The following is an 18,179-nucleotide window of genomic DNA, read 5'->3' on the forward strand; positions in this document are numbered from 1 at the left end:
CTGTGAGTCTGTTTCTGCTCTGTCAATGAGTTCAGCTGTGTGTTTGCGTAAGATTTCACACATAAGCAATGTCACACATTTGTCTTTCTGTCTGACTTCCTTCATTTGCTCATCTCTAGGTCCAGCCACGCTGCTGTACAGAAAATCCTCAGGGCACTCCGGGGACTACACAGCATCATGTCATCTGCAGGGACAGTTTCACTTCTTTTCCAACGTGGATTCCTTTCATTTCTTGTTCTTCTCTGGTTGCCATGGCTAGGATTTCCAGATGGAGGCCGGATAAACGCGGTGAAAGTGGGCATCCCTGTCTTGTTGCTGTTCTTAGGGGAAATGCCGTCAGCTTTTCACTGCCAAGTACGATGCTAACTGGCTGTTGGTCTGTCCTGTGTGGCCCTCATAACATTGAAGGTACCCTCTGTGCCCACTTTCTGAAGAGGTTCTTTTTTCAATCATAAATGGATGGTAAAGCTTCTAGCATTTTATTTTACTTTTGTACATTTAAACTGCCTGAAGCTCTTGATTATTTATGGTGTTATGTATGATGTTTTTTCTTCCACAGGGGCGGCCAATCTGTCTAGCACTATTTATCGATAATGTTTTCGCCCCGGATGAAATGACATGGCATCTTTAGCATAAAGGAAGCGTCTCCATGTTTCAATTTGTTCCACAAAAGCATCTGTCCATCCTATGCTCCCTCCGCGCCGTGGCTTCAAAGGCAGTCCTAAAACTACGTAAATGCAAACCCCTGGCCACTCATCTGCATTATCACAAATATCTTGTCAGACATCATGCCTTTACTTCTCCACACAAATGTTAGGCAAATTTGTCCAGCCAAAAAAAAAAAAAAGCTAATGGGATTTTTGCTTTGAATTGCATTAAAATTATACATTAATTTGAGAGGAATTACTGTTTTATTTATTCATTCATCCATGTATTTATTATTGCCTTACTAATCAGGCTCTACTTTTTGTTCTTCGGTAAAAATACTCTGATTTTGAGAAGAGAGGTCATTGTGAGGGTGCTTGTCCTTGGATGTCTTACAACGCCTGTCGCCGTGAGTACAAGTCCCTGCTTTTTACACCAAATGCCCTCTTCAGGGCCAGCTGGTTTGCTATCTGAGTCTCTCGGAGTTTCTGTGCACACAAGCACATTCCATTTGTGAAAAAAATTCTACTTTCTTTGGGAGTTCCCGTCGTGGTGCAGGGGTTAACGAATCCGACTAGGAACCATGAGGTTGCGGGGTCGATCCCTGGCCTCGCTCAGGGGGTTGAGGATCAGGCATTGCCGTGAGCTGTGGCGTAGGTCGCAGATGCGACTCGGATCCCGCGTGGCTGTGGCTGTGGCGCAGGCTGGTGGCTACAGCTCCGATTCGACCCCTAGCCTGGGAACCTCCATGTGCTGCGGGAGCGGCCCTAGAAGAGACAAAAAGAAAAAAAGAAGAAAAAAAATCTGCTTTCTTTTTTCATTATTATTCTTTTAAAATGCTAAATATTAGAAATTACAAAAGATCTATCTACTTTCTGAGTCTAGGGAGAGAGTCTTCATACTTCACAACATAACGTTAATGACAGCAAAGGGAATTTGAGATTTTGGAAAAAAAACAGTTTGGGGAGACTATAGCAGGTGTAACGGAAGATAACCAGTAGGCAAACAGAAGTACTGAAAGCTGAGTTAACCTCTGAAAATGCACATGCGTGCCCCTTAACCCTATTTACCTAGAACGCTCTGCAGAACATAAGAACAGCGAGCTGCATTCCACCGCATCTGAGCCAAGAGGTTGTCACGCGTCACGTGGCTTCTGGAAAATCCACTGTGGGAGGGTGAGAAGGAGAAAAGCATCAGCACTTGGTACAACAGGAAAGTAGTTTTGAACTTGCGGGCCCCTGAAAGGGTCCTAGAGACCCTAGGGGTCCTCAGACTGTGTTTCAAGAACCCCTTTTACAGCTGACTCCCCTCAACAGCCTCAGGGACGCTGGATTAAACCGGTCTTGAAAGTGGTTAAAGAAGAAAGATCACAGCAAGGCTTAGGAGGCGCAATCCTTCCAGGGGGAAAAGCCTCATAAACACGCACAGCCACCTCCCGTGGCTGCAGACTCCCCAAACAGAAAACACACCCGAAGGCAGGCACACCAGTCTCACCTCTCTGAAGCCTTCCCTCGGTTCCCAGGCACACGGTGAACGGCAGCGTCCGCTCCGCGCCCGTGCGCAGCACTCTGGACGTGGCCATGAACCCGCGGGTGCTACGGCCTCGGTAATGGGGACATTTTGGCTCCAGATGGTGCTGAACTTTGCCCATTCCAGAAATATCCCAGAAGACACTCCCAAGGCTCTGAGTGATGCAAACCACATTTACCCACTTACCAGAGACAAACAGGAGACGGAAAGCAGGACCTCAGCTCTTCCCAACAGGAGCCCTGCCTCCTCCCTGCACCCCGGACAGACCCCTCGGTCCTGAGAGCCCGTCTGCTCAGAGCGGACCCAAGCACTACCTGTGCGCCCGGAGATGAGGGGACAAGGCTGGGCCCCCCTCCCGTGCATCAGGGAGGACGCTGAGAGCAGGTCTTCCCGGCCCCCATTGGGGCAGGAGGGAGCATTCCCGCAGCTCCCGCTTGCAGCGCTCGTTGGACGAGGTGACCCACGGCCCTTTACCCTTCAGCCCCATGGCCTCCCCTCCCTGTCACGAGGGAGCTTTCGACTGCATTGCTCTGCTCCGGCTGCCACAACAAAGGGCCCCAGACGGGGCGGCTGAAACCACACGTGTTTACTCCCCTCACAGCCTGGAGGCTGGACGCCTAGGTCAAGGTGTCGGCAGCGCGGGTCTCCCGAGAGCCTCCCTCCTGGGCTGGCACGTGCACCTGCTGCTGGTGGCCTCATGTGGCCATCCCTCTGTGTGTGTGTCCTGATTGCCTCATCTCACAAGGACACAGTCCTTTGGTTTAGGGCCCATCCTCGGGACCTCAGTGTACTTTAATCACCTCTGTGAAGGCCCCCCCCCCTCCCCCGCTCCAAACTCAGCCCCATAGTCCTGGGGGGGGGGCGGGACTCAAATATAGGACCTGGGTGGGGGGTGGGGGTCAGGCCGGAACAGCCCCCTGCGCTCCCCTCGTGCGCCCTTCCGCGTTGTCACTGCACCTGGTTCACCTCTGAATCTACAGTCCCCGCAAAGCTCCTGGCGCGTGGCCGCCATTCCATATGTATTTGCCCAATGTGCGAAAGTTTTACAAGGATTCACTTGTAAATCCACCAGCCTCGCAAATAAGACAAATTAGGAAAAACAGAAACCCTATTTTGAAGAGGCTCCCCTCTAGCCTCATAATCACAAGTAAGCATGTGTTCGCACACAAAGCATTAGACCAAAGCATTAAACCCAAAAGGTTATGACGTGCTGGACTATGAATCCAATTATTTTCTTGGTGGTAACAAAATAATTCTATGGGTTTACTTAGCGGCTTCACTGGAGCGCAAAGACAAGAGAGCTAAATCAACTTTTAAACGTTTCATTTTCAGAACGAGGTTTACGACCGATTCATGAAGCCACTGGCCGAGCAGGTGCATTTTAAGCTGATCTTCCCACGGGGGGACCTCCCGCACAGCTAAGTCACTGCACTGTCACAAACCATAGCACCTGCACATTAAAGGCACATGGGTTTTGGTCAAAACTTCCCCACGTGTGCTGTCACAGGACTCAATTTCACATGTAAATGAACTTTCAAGCCTAGGGTTTAAAGCAGGAAATTAAGCAAATCTGGTGGAATTTTTTCCTTTCTCCCTCTTTCTAAATAGGAAAAAAAAAAAAAAAGTTGTTTCTCAAGGCACGAGGCAGGGCCAGGCCATTACGTGTCCCCAGAATCACATCTGCATCCGCATCTGGGTCACAAGGCTGGGGGCTCACGGAGGCCGTCCGCACGCTGCATCTGGAAACTGGTTCGGCGGGAGGAAAAGTGCAGCCACACGCGGCCAGCTTCTTGAAGCGCATGGATGAAAGATCTTTAGAAACAAAGTTTCCTGAACGCCACCAAACTGGCTGGAAGCTTCAGAAGTCTGGGGTTTTTCTCCCCTGGTTTTCAGCAGCTCAAGGACCAGGCCGCCTAAAATTCCCCGCGTGGGGAGCAGCAGAGAGACACAGAGACAGCAGCTCTGTGCGGGCCTCGGCGGGCCGTCCTATTTCACAGAGCTGCCTGCAAACAATCCTTGTGGCACATTGGGGAAAAAGCACAATTTTAGGAAATGCAAGCACCCTGAAGTCGCCCTGGCCTGCAGATAACCTAGCCCATAACAATGCAACCTGAAAAAGATGCTGCAAGAAACGTGTGAGAATAAAATGCTTCCCCGTTTCAGGAACTAGGTCAGCGCATCTCCGACGTGACTTCCCGGCTCTGGCTTTGAGGCCGGGTGAGGTGGTTTTCCCGCAGGAAACGAGCGGCTCTGGGGCTCAGGCCCCCCAGCACCACCCCAGCACCCGGGGAGCAGGCCTCGAACCCCACCTCCGAGGCCCACGGAGGGACCTGAGACGTGCTCTTAGAGGAAGAGAGCAGCGACACCCCAAACACGGGCGAGCGGGGAAGGGGATTCCAGCGCCACAGGTCGCCCCTCGCCCGTCCGCTGCAGGGACAGGCCCACGGCGAGGCGACCATGCATCTGAGTCTCGTTCAAACAAAAAGCATTTGAAAATCTTTTTTTCATGTTCAGAGGGTGATAACCTAGAAAAGCAGGAAAGCTTTGAATGTTGTGTTTGTTTGGATTTGTTTTTCTTTTCTCTTTGTCCCGGGACAAAGGAAATGCTTTTAAAAATAAGGAATTTAGCAAACTTTCATCGCGGTATAAAAAAACCACATGAGGAGGGCAGCCCTGGGCCTTGGGATAGCAGCCTTGAAGAGCCACTATTCTCTCAACATCAGAATATGGAAACCACAGGAGTCTTTAAGTGAGAGGAATGTGGAGTGAAAAGGCGGGGACAGGAGTTTCTGCTATGGCACAGAGGGTTGAGGACCTGACTGCAATGGCTCGGTGGTTGTGGAGGCGCAGATTCAATCTCTGGCCCCGAGCGCAGGTGAAAGGATCTGATGTCGCCACAGCCGTGGCGCGGAACCACCCCTGGCCTGTGACTTCAATATGCCGTGGGTGCGGCCCTAAAAAGGAAAATGGAAAGAGAAAAAGAAAGAAAATGGGGGACAGAGAAGGGGCTGCTGTGTCATCAGGAGCCGAGCACAGGGGGACGAGGCTGGAGAAGGCCAGCCGGCGGTGCTGTCCCCGTGTGTGACCCTCACCCCTGCCAGGAGCTTCCTCTGCAGGAACGACAAGGGGGCAGCCGCGGCCTCGCCCGGCAGCGAGGGCTCAGGGGCCCCATCGCCCGCTGCCCCATCGCCTCCGGGAGGGGCTGGAACCCGCCTCCCCACCCCCACCTCATAAAGGCGCGGCCTGGCGATTCTGCCACAAATCAACAAACCCGTTGCCCTTCTAGTCTAAGAGGCTGACTGGTACTTGCTGGGCATCAATAAGACTCAGGTTTATAAACTCCAGCCCCTCATCCCAACCCTCCCCTGTGCGCCAGAGGGTCCTGGGGACGGGAGAGCCAGGCTGGCAGCAGGAAACCCGTCACCTAAACCCCCTCTTCTCTTCGGAGATGGAGGTTCCCCCCCTCCGCCATGGGAAAAAGATCTGTTTTCAGTTCTGGTCTCTTAGAAAACTTTCTGACCTCACCTAAAAAAGCCCGGAGAAGGAGTTCCTGCTGTGGTGCAGTGGGTTAAGAATCCGACTCCAGCGGCTCTGGTTGCTGGAGAGGTGCAGGTTCAATCCCTGGGCCGGGGCAGCGGGTTAAAGGATCCGCCGTTGTCGCAGCTCCAGAGTAGCTCGCAGCTGCGGCTGGGATTCAGTCCCCGGCCTGGGAATTTCCACGGGCTGCAGGTGCTGCCGTTAACAGCAAAAAAGACCCACAAAGACAAAGAATGAAAACTTCACCCTAACTCCCAGCCCTTCCTCCATCACGGGTTTTCAAATCACACTCTCTTCGCCCACTCAAATGCAAGTTCCACAGCTTCACAGGTCCCAGGCTGGGGACAAGGCAGGAAGAGAGACGTCGCCAGAGTCCGCCACATGCCTGAGGGGCTGTCACCCTCTTAGCTTAGGGTCACGTGGCCAGGAAGGGAGCGTGCGTCTGTGTGTCCGCATCAAGCACTGGGATCAGGGCTGCATTCATTCCCACAGTCCCGGGGGCCGCGGCGCATGGAGGAAAAGACTTGCACCTCGAGTGAAAAGCGTGGCCTCCCAGGGACAGGTCCACAGCAGGATGGGGTGGCGGGCTGGCTGAGCAGCTCAGGGCGGGCTGCCAATGAAACCGCTGGCTTTCAGCACCCAGACCTGCCCCTGGCTATCCCCCAAGCTTGAAGACGGGAGATTATGGGGACAAATGGTCTCTGAGGCTGAGAGGCAGGTGCCCTGAGGCTCATCTCAAGTCGCCCCCAGCCAAAAGCCACGTTCCGTGGCCTACGTGGTCCAAGCCTTCCCGCCCTGGTGCCACTTCAACGTGACGCCACATCTGAGCCACGACGGAGTCAGCCTGTGCGTTTCTAGGGAACAGATGCTCCCTGAGTCCCAGAGCCTGCAGCCAAGGTTGGGGGGAGGGGGGAGCAGAGACGGGGGTCTGAGAGGAAAGGCCCCCGGCTGAGGTCCTCTGGGCGTGGAGGGGCCAGCAGAGGGCCCACTCTCCCCTCCAAGCTTAGAAGGACCGTATTTATCTGGCCGGCCACGTGCTAAACGCTGCGCCTCTGGAGATGCGGGGCCAAGCCGTGCCCGACCCACTTGCCGAGGAGCGAGATCACTGCCCTTCTCCAGCCTAGGGCGAAGGTGGCAGTCCCAAATGCTGCCTCCGGGAGAAAAGGCCCGTGCTCTCCCTAGCCCAGTGCAGGACTGCGCTACGCCAGGAACACCGGGACGCGGCCCCCGTCCAGCAAACTGCATTTCCCCCCTTTGTTTGGGAAACTGATTCGTTCACATTCAACATCCGTTTCTGTTCTTGAAGTCAGAACATAGGGTAACGAAGACTCTATCGAGCTTAAACTCATGGCCAACGTCATACATAGCGATGGAATTCTACCAGCAATCTCATTACCTCGAGGGGCAGGGTGGCACCAAGGTCATGGTCAGATGTCCCAGCCAGGGCAATAAAACAGGACACAGAAACAAGAGGGACAAGGCCTGGCAGCATTTCCCAAAACATGTTCCCGGGAACACGACTGGCTGAACTGTTAAACAGCGCTCCAGTTTCTCTGACGAAAGGCTTCCCGAAGCCTTAGCTACCCGGACATTGGCGATGAGTTTCCACGAGAGGACACAGCATCCGGCGCTTCCCGAAGTTTTCAATTTGAATTGGTCTCCCCCGAGCGTGTGAGAGGCCCGCGTTCCTTGGAACACTCTTTGGGAAACGCTGACTACCTTTCTGTCTAACCCGCAGATGTTTTCATTTACGTATTGAGTCAACGTGCCTATCTTCCATGAACTGAAGCAGCAGTGGAGAGTAAAGGCTTTGGAGGGAAATAATCTCGGGTTTGACTCCTACATCCCGGACGGACTGAGGGCGTAGGGTTTGCTCTTGCATCTCTCAAGCTTCTGTTTCCTCGTCGGTAAAAGAGAGATCACGGTGTTTCCCTTGCGAAATACCGCACGTACCAGCTTAGATAATGCATGTGAAGTTGCTTTCACCTTTTGGGATGATCAAACCAGGAAACACACAATTACTCGGGTCCTGTCCTGGCACAGCCGACGAGGCTGTAAATTGTAGCAAGGCTCAGAAAAAGTAAGAGGACAGTTTAATTGAAAGCCTTAAAGCTACTCAGACCTTCGGATCTAGTCGTTTCACTTCTGGGATAAAAAGAATGACAGCGACGTTTGCTGAAGCTTGTGTATAGTAATGAAGTTTTGTAAAGAAAATCAAAGCCGTCAGTGGGGCACCTCACATGACAGGAGCTAGATTTCTGCCACGCGCCTGCTGCCCCTCTGAGGTACCTTCACTGGGCACAGTCTTCCTGGGAGAAGAACCTGCCAGCCTGGAAATCAGGGGCCAGAGCCTCTCTTTGCTCCACACGCCCAGGCAGACAGCGGGGTCACACCTGTCCAGGGAGCAGCTCTCTCAGGACCTGGAAGCTGGAGCTGATGAAGCATTACTTGCTTATCAGTTACAAACCCTCGACCTCAGCTGCTTCCTGATGTGCATGTGTGCCTGTGTGTGTGTAAAACCGTGTTTTTCTAAGTCACGTCAGAGCTGTGTCCACCTCCTTATCCACTTCAGAGAAACACCTGTTGGTCTGTAAGTTGTCCGTATGCAGAGGCAGGTTGTGTGTTAAATGCTGTGTCCTTACGACTCCCTTCCTTCTTGAACACAGAAGATCTGCCACCCAGCCCCGCCTCCACGACTCTGGAATTTCTGTCTCCCGAGGTGCAGCCAGAGGCGTGCAGCCTGTACCGAGGTGTGGACTCTGCCCATCAGACCCTTCCGCGGGAGACATGGGTCTGAGACCCTCTCTGTGCCCAGGGGACTTCAGGGACACAGGTTCTGGAGGAGCTGAGGTCCAGCGGTCACGTTAGTGGTGCCCAGGGGTGTAGCAACTGCAGAGGGTCCATCAGCCACTGGTCTGGGGTGGGGGGTTCAACTGCTCTGGCAACGCAGTCTCCAAAAATGACCGCCACCAGCCCTCCCAAACCAGAGAGCCTTTGTTTGTCGGTTTTGGTTTTTCGGCTGCGCCTGTGGCATAGCAAAGTTTCCAAGCCAGGGATCAAACCCACACCACAGACAGCAGCGACCTGAGACACTGCAGTGACAATGCCGGATCCTTAACCACTGCGGCACCAGGGAAATCCCAGAGGGCCTTTGAATATCCTTTAATGCATGCATTTTTGCCTGACCCCAGCCCCATGGGTTCAGTGGTTTCTCAGAAAGAAGTCACAACGAAGGCATTGATCCTTTGGACTGGCTCTGCCACTTTATTCCAGCTTCTCAGGTTCAACTACGAGCTTCTTCACTCTTGACCTTTCTTAATTTCTGAGGATTGGTTTCAAAGCTATAAATTTGCCTTAAGGTAATGCTTTAGCTGCTCTCTGTCACGGAGCACCTTCTCCGTCATCAGCTCCCAGCATTTCATAATATCCTCTACGATGAGCTTTGTCACTCAATCATCACTTTGCACTGGGGAGGGGGGTGCCCCCAAACACGTTCTAGAGCTATCCTTTGTATGTCCTTGCTAGAGACGTCTAAATTTATTGCATTGTGGTAAGTGAATGTGGTTCATGTGATGTTAATTATTTGGAATTTATTGAGACTTCCTTTGTGGTCTAGGATGTGGTCATTTTTGTAAATGTTTCTTATGTGCTCAAAAAAAAAAAAAAAGAGTCTATTCCGCATCCATTACCAGTAGTTTCCAAACAGAGTTCAGCTGACAGGCTACATCAGAATCACAGGAACCACCATTTAAAAACAGAGCACCCGCGCCCTCGCCCTTCAAGTCTCTATCAAAATCTCTCCAGTCTGAGTTAATGGACACCTCAGGCAATGCTAATGGTCCCTGGAGGAAGCCCCCTGCCCTCCCCCAGCCCGCGGGCCCCAAGTGCACACGGGAACAGAGATTCAATTCCAGACCAAGAGACTCTTAGGGTTTTGAAGAAACAGACCCCCCATCTCCTTCCACACGACATTGGTGACATTCAGGTCATCTGTCAGGCTCTTCTCCCTTAAATCTGCCCAAATGCCTCCTAGAGGCTCCGCATCCTGCACGCACTTCCCCGACTTCCTACAGAACCCGGATTTCATGTCTCAATCCTGAGAGCTGTGAGGCCATGAGATCTGGAGGAGATGGACCCCATCCCAGCTCCAGGGAGCGGGGCTTGGTGGAGCAACCCCCTGCACGTGCCCATGACCGGCTGGCTCACCGGGGACAGACATGTCCTGGAGACGGCTGCTGACCCTGAAGGGGCCCCAAATGAGGAGGTGAACTTTCCCTCCAGCACTGGGGTCTCCCCATACACCCTTCCAAATGCAAGCAGCAAGACGCAGCCCCGGATGATGCTGCATTAGCGCCAGACACCCGCAAGGTGCAGGACAAAGTGGACTGTTGCCAGGGGAGTAGAAAAACAGAATTCGAGGTCTTGCTGACATCACTGAGCCACTAACACACAGCAGTTCCAGAACTCGTCCTGCACAAACTTCTGGTTCACGCGAGAAAACACTTACTGTATAAAGGAGGATGCCTATTGCAGCCCGGGTCAGCCTCTCCGGCTCTTGGTTCCCTTTCACTGGAGGTTAAAACCTCAACAGACCACTCTGGACTCCAAAGCACGGATCTTTCACCTACTTAACGATCACAGGAAGACCCCCCTTCACTGCCTTGAAGCCCCTGCTCTGCGACACTCATCTTCCATGCGACTGTCACCCTTCACCCCTTTAATCAGAGGGACGCCCCAGCGTCCGCTTCACCCCCACACGCGCTCCTACCACAGCGGGAAGGTCGCTGGACTTAGAAGGGTCCCCTACAGTCGGTCACCTACGCACAGCAGCCCACGGGCACCGGAGAGTTTTGGGGTCATGTGTCTCTGTGACCAAAACGTCTGCAAAATGCCATCCAAACGTGGGAAAGGGCAGAAAGATGCCAAAGCTGTGGGGGCCACTGGGCTGGTAATGGCAGGGGACCCCGGCGGGACAGTGGGTATGTGTGGGTGTGAGGGCCTGCAGAAAGGACGGGAAGGCAGACCCACCCACCGTCCGTCAGCACGGTCTCTCTCTGCCCCCTGGCACCCCAGGCCTCTCGGCCCCGAACCTCCAGAGGCCACTCCTCGGGGCCTTTGTCCTGTGCCCCATCCGCCCCATCTTCCCACAGCCCCTGCCTCTGAACCATCAAGCCCCAGGTGAAGGACGCCCCCAGGGCCTCCGAGACCCCGACACCCAGCCCGTGTCCAGGGCCGAACTACACCTGCACCAAGGGGGCCGGACACGCCGCCCCCACCTGCCTCAGCAGCACGGGGGTGACTTTTCAGCTGATTATCTTTCAGGAGAGGCAGACACAGGAGACGCTCCACAAACTGAGCAGAAGCCCCGCAGACAGGGCCTTCACCCGAGAAGCTCAGCGCCAGAACCGAGAGGCGGGCCTTCAAGCTGGGGGCAGCCCGTCCCCGCCTCGTGCCCTTCCTGATACCCACCACGGGCTTCCCTCCCCAGCATCTTCTCTGGGTTTTAGCTGAAGATGGTACTGAAGGTGATGGCTTGGCCACCCCAGGGAGTGGCCCAGTTACGCGGGTCTCTCCCGTGCATGCAGGGCGTATGCACCTTATTAAAAGTCCGTAGGTTCTCGCCGTGTTGATCCCTCCTTCACCGCAAGGGGAGGGGTCTCACCACAGAACCAAGAGAGACGCGGGCCCCTCATTCTTCCTCTCCTGCTTCATCGTCTCCCGTTTTCCTGTTCATCACTTTGCCTGCCATCTCTCTTCAGACGCTTTTCTCTGTCTGGAAGCGCCTTCTGAATCAGTGTTTGTTGTCCGTCTCTTCTGATTTCAGCTTTGGACACAGGCGCCTTGACTGTCCTCCGGAATGGCTCTCCAGCACCTGGCCTGGTGGCCGGCACAGCAGGGTCCCAGAGCTGCACCACAGGTCCAGTGACCTGTGGGACAAAAGAACAGAGTAAGAGCCCGGAGCTGGCCGGCCCGCCTCCCACCGCGAGGTCAGCGTGGCTCTGTCGCCTCTGCCTCCTTCCGTTCAGGGTGGGGCCGTCCTGTCTATTGTACGTGGGCTTCTGCCAAAGAGCTGGGGGAATGCAGAGCCGGTCGCAAGTTCCAAGGGTGTCCCTAGGCTCTGGCTCCAGGAGGGAAGGCAGCCGGCCTCTCCCCATCATCACCTTTCTTGACGAGCCCAGGGAGGACTTCCGGGGACAGGCTGACCCCACGCCAGCACTTGGCCAACCAGACAGGTCCGGCCGGTGGGACACAGAGAGGCTGTCATCAGCAGGTAGGAGGAGGGACCAGACGCCAGGCAAACAGACCCACGAAATGCCCCAGATGGTGAGCAAGCGCATATGGTTTAAAGTACATTTGCATCTCACTGGCCAAAGTACTGCTCTCTCTTCTGAAAGTCCCCGTTACTACTGAAAGTGGTCAAGTGTTTGAGCTCGGGGTGTACTCTGAGTCTTCCGACCCCTCCATTTTCCTAGTTTCCAAGAGTGAAGATGTGTTTACCTTCCCCTTAAAGGATCAACAGGAGGTTGACAGGCGCGTGGCAAACTGTTCAGCTTCTCTCGAAAAGACAATGGGTTGCAAATAAATACAATGCACGTTATCACACAAAGGGGACGTTTAAAATCTTTTCAGATCATTTAAACTTTCAACATTTAATCCTTTTCTTAAGGGAACATCTAAAGCTTTAAGAAGCAGTTTCCCGGAAGCAGAGGTCGATGCTGCGAATGCGAGTCTCCAAATCAGGAGGAACGCAACTGACTCCAGCACCCGAGAGGCTCCTCTGAAGGCGGCAAAGAGCACTCTGTCCTTCTGTCCGAAAAGGGGATGAAAAATAGAAAAGCGCAAAAAATACAGGCCCGGAGGCAAGTCGCAAGGAGGGTTACCTGCATTGCTCACCCCGATCCTCCCCCTGCGGTGACCTCCAGAGCCCAGACGGCAATCAAATCTTGGCCTCGAAACGATTTCCCAGCCAGAAAGGGATCAATCAGGAAGCCAGCTGAATGCCATCAAGTCAAGAGAGCCACCATAACCTACGATCTTCACACGACTACGGACTCACGCTCGCTGATGGTAGAAAATGAAAACCCCAAAAACCCCAAAACCCTTTTTCTGGTCCTACTCACCTGCTATCCGCATCTACATTTTTTTCTTTTCCTGTTTGTTAAATCCCCGTGTGATAAAATGCACACTGAAGCTTTCTCTGTAGCTGACTGACAGAGGCAAGATCTTCAGGCTCAGGCCTTTCCTGAGAGCCTCCACCTGCAGACACTTTCCCCAGGTAGAAACGCGAAAGGAAAAGGCCTTTATTACAGCCCCTCTTCGGGGCTCAGCAGGGCCCACTCCCTCGGCCAGAGGCCAAATGACCGGGGACATCAGTGCTTGACTGTGCAGCCCCTGGCAAGTGCTCCCTAAAGGGATCCACCCTGCTGTGCCCGCCCTGACCCCAGCCCCGACCCCGAGGGCATGCTGTCCCCTCACCCAGAGGAGCTCGTGTCCACAAGACCGGCAGAGGCCCGGCCTCCCAGCCTCCTCCCCAAATCCTTCTGCCCAGAGTCTATTTAACCCCTCACCCACTGTGTCCCAAGACCAGGGTTCTGGAGGTTTGGCTTATATTTTCACTTCCCAAAAGCATTTCCTTTCAACAGGGGTGGGGGGGGCATTAAGAGCCCCTTTTGCGGAATGAAAACAAGCACAGTTTTTCAGATTCTTAGCATATTTTAACTCCAGCGACTTGGAGATGGGTAGGTGGTCAAATGGGTCAGAGCCTTTCCAGGCCAGAACTGCTCTCAGCAGGGTCTCTCCTTGGGCTCGGTGCCCCCCCCCCCCATCCTCATTCACTAGCTGGTAGCCCAACAAAGGGTCATTTGCTTTTTCCAAAAATATACTCTCCCTCTAAGCCGGGAAGTAAAATTCTGACTTTATCCCAGCCAAGTTGGTGAAGGGAGTCACGTGAGCCTTACAAGAGAACAGACTGCAAAGTTTCATATGAAAACACTTTGCAAAGCCACTGACCTAGGGATGAAATTTTAGCACCAAATGCCAGTAATGAAAAGAAAGAAAAAGATGGGGGGGGGGTTTAGAGAAACGCTATTTTGTGTCAGGTCATTTTTAAGAATCAGAGTTTATGTGAATTATTTATTTAAAGGGCTGTTAAGCTGCGAAGGTGGTTAAATATGTAAAATACGAGTCTTGGAGGAAGTCGGCAGGTAGATTCACTCTCCTGAGGGGAAACTCCGAAGTTCACTCCCAGCCCTCGGGCTACCGCAGAGGGGGCTACCCTCTCGGGCCAGGGATGCTCAAAAGGCCATTCAAGCCTCAGGAGAGCCCTGCCTTTCTCCATTTCCCTGTCCTTCGGCTCTTCCTTCTTTAAAACGCGCCGCCTCACCCGGCCCGGCGCCTCCCCAAGTCGCCCAGAGGCTACGCTGGTCCCAAGCAAAGGCCAGCAGCCAAAAAACGGCCCTTCACTGCCGCGCGGCATGCGGAGCAGGACCTAGACCGAGACAAGCGCAGCCAAGGATCCCACAAGACACGAAAACGAAAACGCTGCCTCCGCTCCGCACCCGCAGTTTCCCGAGCCGTCGCCCTCGGCGCCGGCCATGCTGCTCCGCTCCCAGCCGTGGAGGCAGCCTCCAGCTCTGGGGACGCCGGGGCGCATCGCCGCTTCCAGCTCCCAGCTCCCGGCACCGCAAGCGGTCGAGCATTGGAGGGGTGACAGGGCAGCGGTGGGGACAGGCGACGCTCCTCCAGCGACCCGGGCCGCGGCCCCCGATGGATCGCAGAGCTGGGCCCGCCGCTCGCCCGTGCGCACCTGCTTCGCGCGCCCTGCCCCGGCTCCAGCGGCTCCCGCGCGCGGGCCTTTCCGTCCTTTCCCCCAGCTCGGTTCCTAACTCGTTCTTCTTACCCGAATTCTAAAACTAAAGCAAAGTACAGGGGTTGCGGTGGGGCTGGGACGCAGCAGCCCAAGTTTCCCAAGGCCTTCGGGCTGCAACCCGAGGTCACCCCAGCGAAACGGCGGGGCCCGCGCCCACACGGGTCCAAGGTCGGCGGGTCTGCGCCGCCAATCCCAGGCCGGACGCTTGCGGCGCACTCCGCGTGGGGCGCGCTGTTCTCCTAGGCGCTTGCCTGGATTAATTCGTTTTATCTTCCCAACAACCCTCTGGGGAGGCTATTATTGTGATCCCAGTTATAGAACTGACATAACTCAAAGCCATACAAATAAATAACTTCCTCAAGGTAACGCGTAAGTGCAAGGGGCGGGGGCGGGGTTCGCCGAAAAATCAAAAGAGCAAAATAGAACTTGCCATCTCCGTACGCATTTAATACTCGTTTTTCAGTTTGCAGGTTACATTTTCAGCCAGAGCTGCGAGAGCCTCGTGGAGCGGCGGGGCGTGACCCGGGCCACAGACCCACCCCAGGGGGCTCGGTCAGGGTGCACCGACCAGGAGGGTCTCCGCCTGCCACCCACGCGACGGCGCAGAGCCCGCGCCTCTTGCCATCGGAGAACAGGGCGGAATGGAGATTTCCGTCCAAACAACAAAGGCTGGAGGCTGCTTTGCGGGAGACCCGGGTCCGCGAGGAATCCTTGCTGCCGCCCACGCCGCGGCCCGCGGGTTCGTTTTCTTTCGGCGGGGCTTCCGCGATCCCCACGGGCTCTCGAACCCGAGGGCATTCAGATCGGCCGACTTCCGGTGAGGGCGCGGGGAGCCTACTCGAGGGAGCTTTGACAGAGCGCGCGCACAACCCCGCACCCTGGTCTTAGCGCCCTGCGGGACCCCCGCCACCCACCCACCGAGCGCGGGCCGGCCCGGAATCTGCGACCGAGTCAGACCCTTCCAGGAGCCGCTGATCTGGTCCAAGGGAATCATGCCCCTCCCCGGGGAGCTTTCGCCCTCGGCGGTGAAGGGACGCCGCGGAGCCCCACACACAGCCCGCGCGCACCCGGAGCTGGCCCCCAGCCTGCGGAGACCGGCTTCACCTTGTAGACAAAGGCCCCATCTTTTCCTTATTAAGGACGCAACCAGCCGTGCACGTAAGAAATTGCTCCGGAAGGAAGATCCCAAGCGCGCCTGCAACGTATGGAGCCCCTTGAAACTAAACAGACCTTTTGTCGGATTGGGCCAAAGATAACTGTATAAATGCGTATATTTCAAAATGTTAATAATTCTTACAACTTGTATTTCATCTTTACAGTCGCTGTGGGAGGAGGCGCTTGTAAAATTGTTTATGTTATTTTCATTTGACCAAAACAAAAGAAATTGAAGCTCAGAGACTTTCCTAAGGTTACTGGGAGCAGGTGCAATTGTCAAACGAAATCCAGGGCTAGGGACACCATCCCTTTTCGTCTGTTCCAATTGCACCGAGGGGGAGGGGGTGCTAAGGGTCGAAGTAACAGGTATTGTTTGGGGAAGCAGGAAAACAAATCGGACGAATCAACGCCAAATTAGTTGTGAAATGTGTGTAGGGTCCTGGTATTGACTGGCCCTTAGGGATATGGGCCAACCAGCGCCTCCTGGGGTCCCCCCACCCCCTGCTCCCATCCCTTCACCCCAGCAGCCGAGTCCAGAAATTCTCCACAGGCACTTCCAAACAACACAAAAAATTCTTTGCCGGCCAGCCATCGTCTGGGTAAGCGACCCAGAAGTACTGTAAGGTCCGCTGGGATAAACACACATGCACCACATGCAGACGAAGAGACAGAGTCAAAGGACACTGTGATCTCGCAGCAGATAAATTCCGGGTGTGTGGTCTGGTGCCCCGGGAAGGAGGCGGCATGGGGGTAGCTCTGGTTATGGCACAGAGCTCACCACTTGAGCACGCTGGCTGGCAGGGTTGGGGCTGGAAGTCAGGGGGCGGGCGGGCGGGCGGGGGTGGGGGGCAGGATAGTTCTGTTTGTAAAACACACACCCAACCCAATCTCAGCCTTCCCTAAGGAAGCGTGCTTGTCTGCACCAAAATACAGTTTTAGGTCTGAGAGAGCTAGAGCCAGCCAGAGGGCGTGGGAGGCATAATAGGTGCCCTTTTAAAACATGACGTCTGTATGTGCCCTGAAATACTTCGGCGAGAAATGAAAATAGACAGAGAAGAGGTAAAGAAAAGTCCGCCAGAATCTTGCTCAGTGGGGAGTCGAGGCGATGGGTATGCCCCCTCCACGTATGGGTACTAAGAAACTTTTAGTAATAAGAAATATTTAAAAAAGAGAAAATGCAACTTTCTCATTTAAATGGGTGTGTTTTATTGTATGCGAGTTACACCTCAATAAAGCTAATTTTAGGAGTTTTGAAAAGCAGGAGAGGATGCCTTGGCTCTGGAAAGATAAAGTGCGGCTCCCCTTGACGTGGTGGCAGGAAGATCAGGGGGACATCTGGGTCTTGGCTTCCAAATCCAGCACCCCTGGCCTTTCCAGTCCCAAGCCGCCACTCACCTGTCACCCAGCCGGGTACACAGCTTGTCTCCAAAGGACCCACAAAGTTCCCCTCTACCTTACAGGCTTTCACGGGGACCAGTATAGGGCACTTTCCTTAGTTAAAAGGAGTGAGAACCAGCAAAGCGAAAAGGTGTCTTCCTGTCCCTGTAGACTCAGAAGACAAGAGATGGTCTTGCAGCCTGGCCATCCCCACGTCCAGAGCAGAAAGCGCTGCCCGTGGGCTTCTCCAGGTGCTCGGCGCCCGTCCCTCCGTTTTCTGCTAGACCTCGGCTCCTAGAGTTCCAGGAGGGACTGCAACCTGCAGACACCACCCCTGCTCCTCGCTGGGTAGGACGCCTGAATGGCAGAGCTGAATCCTGAGTTTCCTTGCAAGACCCAAGCATGTCTGCAACAGACCCGCAGAGGCGGCCCACGCTTGTGACTGGCAATCTTCTTTCTATGTTAACGGCTAGACGGGTAGGCAAAGCAAAGCGTATCTTCGGGCTGCCGACCACCGAGCCCGTGATGAGCGAGAATATACGCAGAACTCGGTCTGCAGGGCCCGGCAGCGGGGCCGGCAGGTCGGGGGCAGCGGGAACCCGCGCTCAGGGCGGGTTAGGGACCCGCGGGGACTGCGATTCCCGAGGGCCTGTCGCCACCCAGCGGAAACGAGAGGAACTCCCGCTCCTTCCGCGCCGGCGCCCTGGAGGGGAGGCCCGGCGACCCTGCGAAGCCCCGGGGCTTTTCGGAGAGCAGGAGCGTGACCCTCACCGACGGCTCGAGAAAACCGCGCCTGGCCTTCCTCGCTCACCCCTCTCGCCAACAAGGACACCGTGACCGGCCAGGCCGAGGCTCTCCTTTCACCCCAACCTCAAGACGAAAAGCCTTCCCCTTAAAAGGCGACCCACCCCCACCCCACGCAGCCGCGCGCTGGTGGACGCGCAGCGTGGAGCCGGCTTGCGCCGGCCTCTCGCCCCGGGCACAGGGAAGAGCCGGCGTGGAGGGGAGGACGACCAGGGCCACGTAAATCATCTGGAGGGATTTTTGGCCAGAGGCCCTGTTTCCG

At 54.9% G+C, this 18,179-nt stretch overlaps 1 long non-coding RNA gene across 1 annotated transcript in view; it reads right to left on the reverse strand.

The window, feature by feature from the left end:
* Positions 1 to 18,179, reverse strand: part of LOC125135392 (uncharacterized) — a 34,489-nt gene that overhangs the window by 10,251 nt on the left and 6,059 nt on the right. Inside the window, exons 2-3 of the long non-coding RNA XR_007136953.1 lie at positions 11,309 to 11,639; positions 1,716 to 1,810 (exon numbers count right to left, since the gene is read on the reverse strand). This is a non-coding gene — a long non-coding RNA (uncharacterized LOC125135392). The remainder of the gene's footprint in view (positions 1 to 1,715; positions 1,811 to 11,308; positions 11,640 to 18,179) is intronic.

Source organism: Phacochoerus africanus, chromosome 9 (genome assembly GCF_016906955.1).
Source record: "Phacochoerus africanus isolate WHEZ1 chromosome 9, ROS_Pafr_v1, whole genome shotgun sequence".
Classification (NCBI taxonomy): domain Eukaryota; kingdom Metazoa; phylum Chordata; class Mammalia; order Artiodactyla; family Suidae; genus Phacochoerus; species Phacochoerus africanus.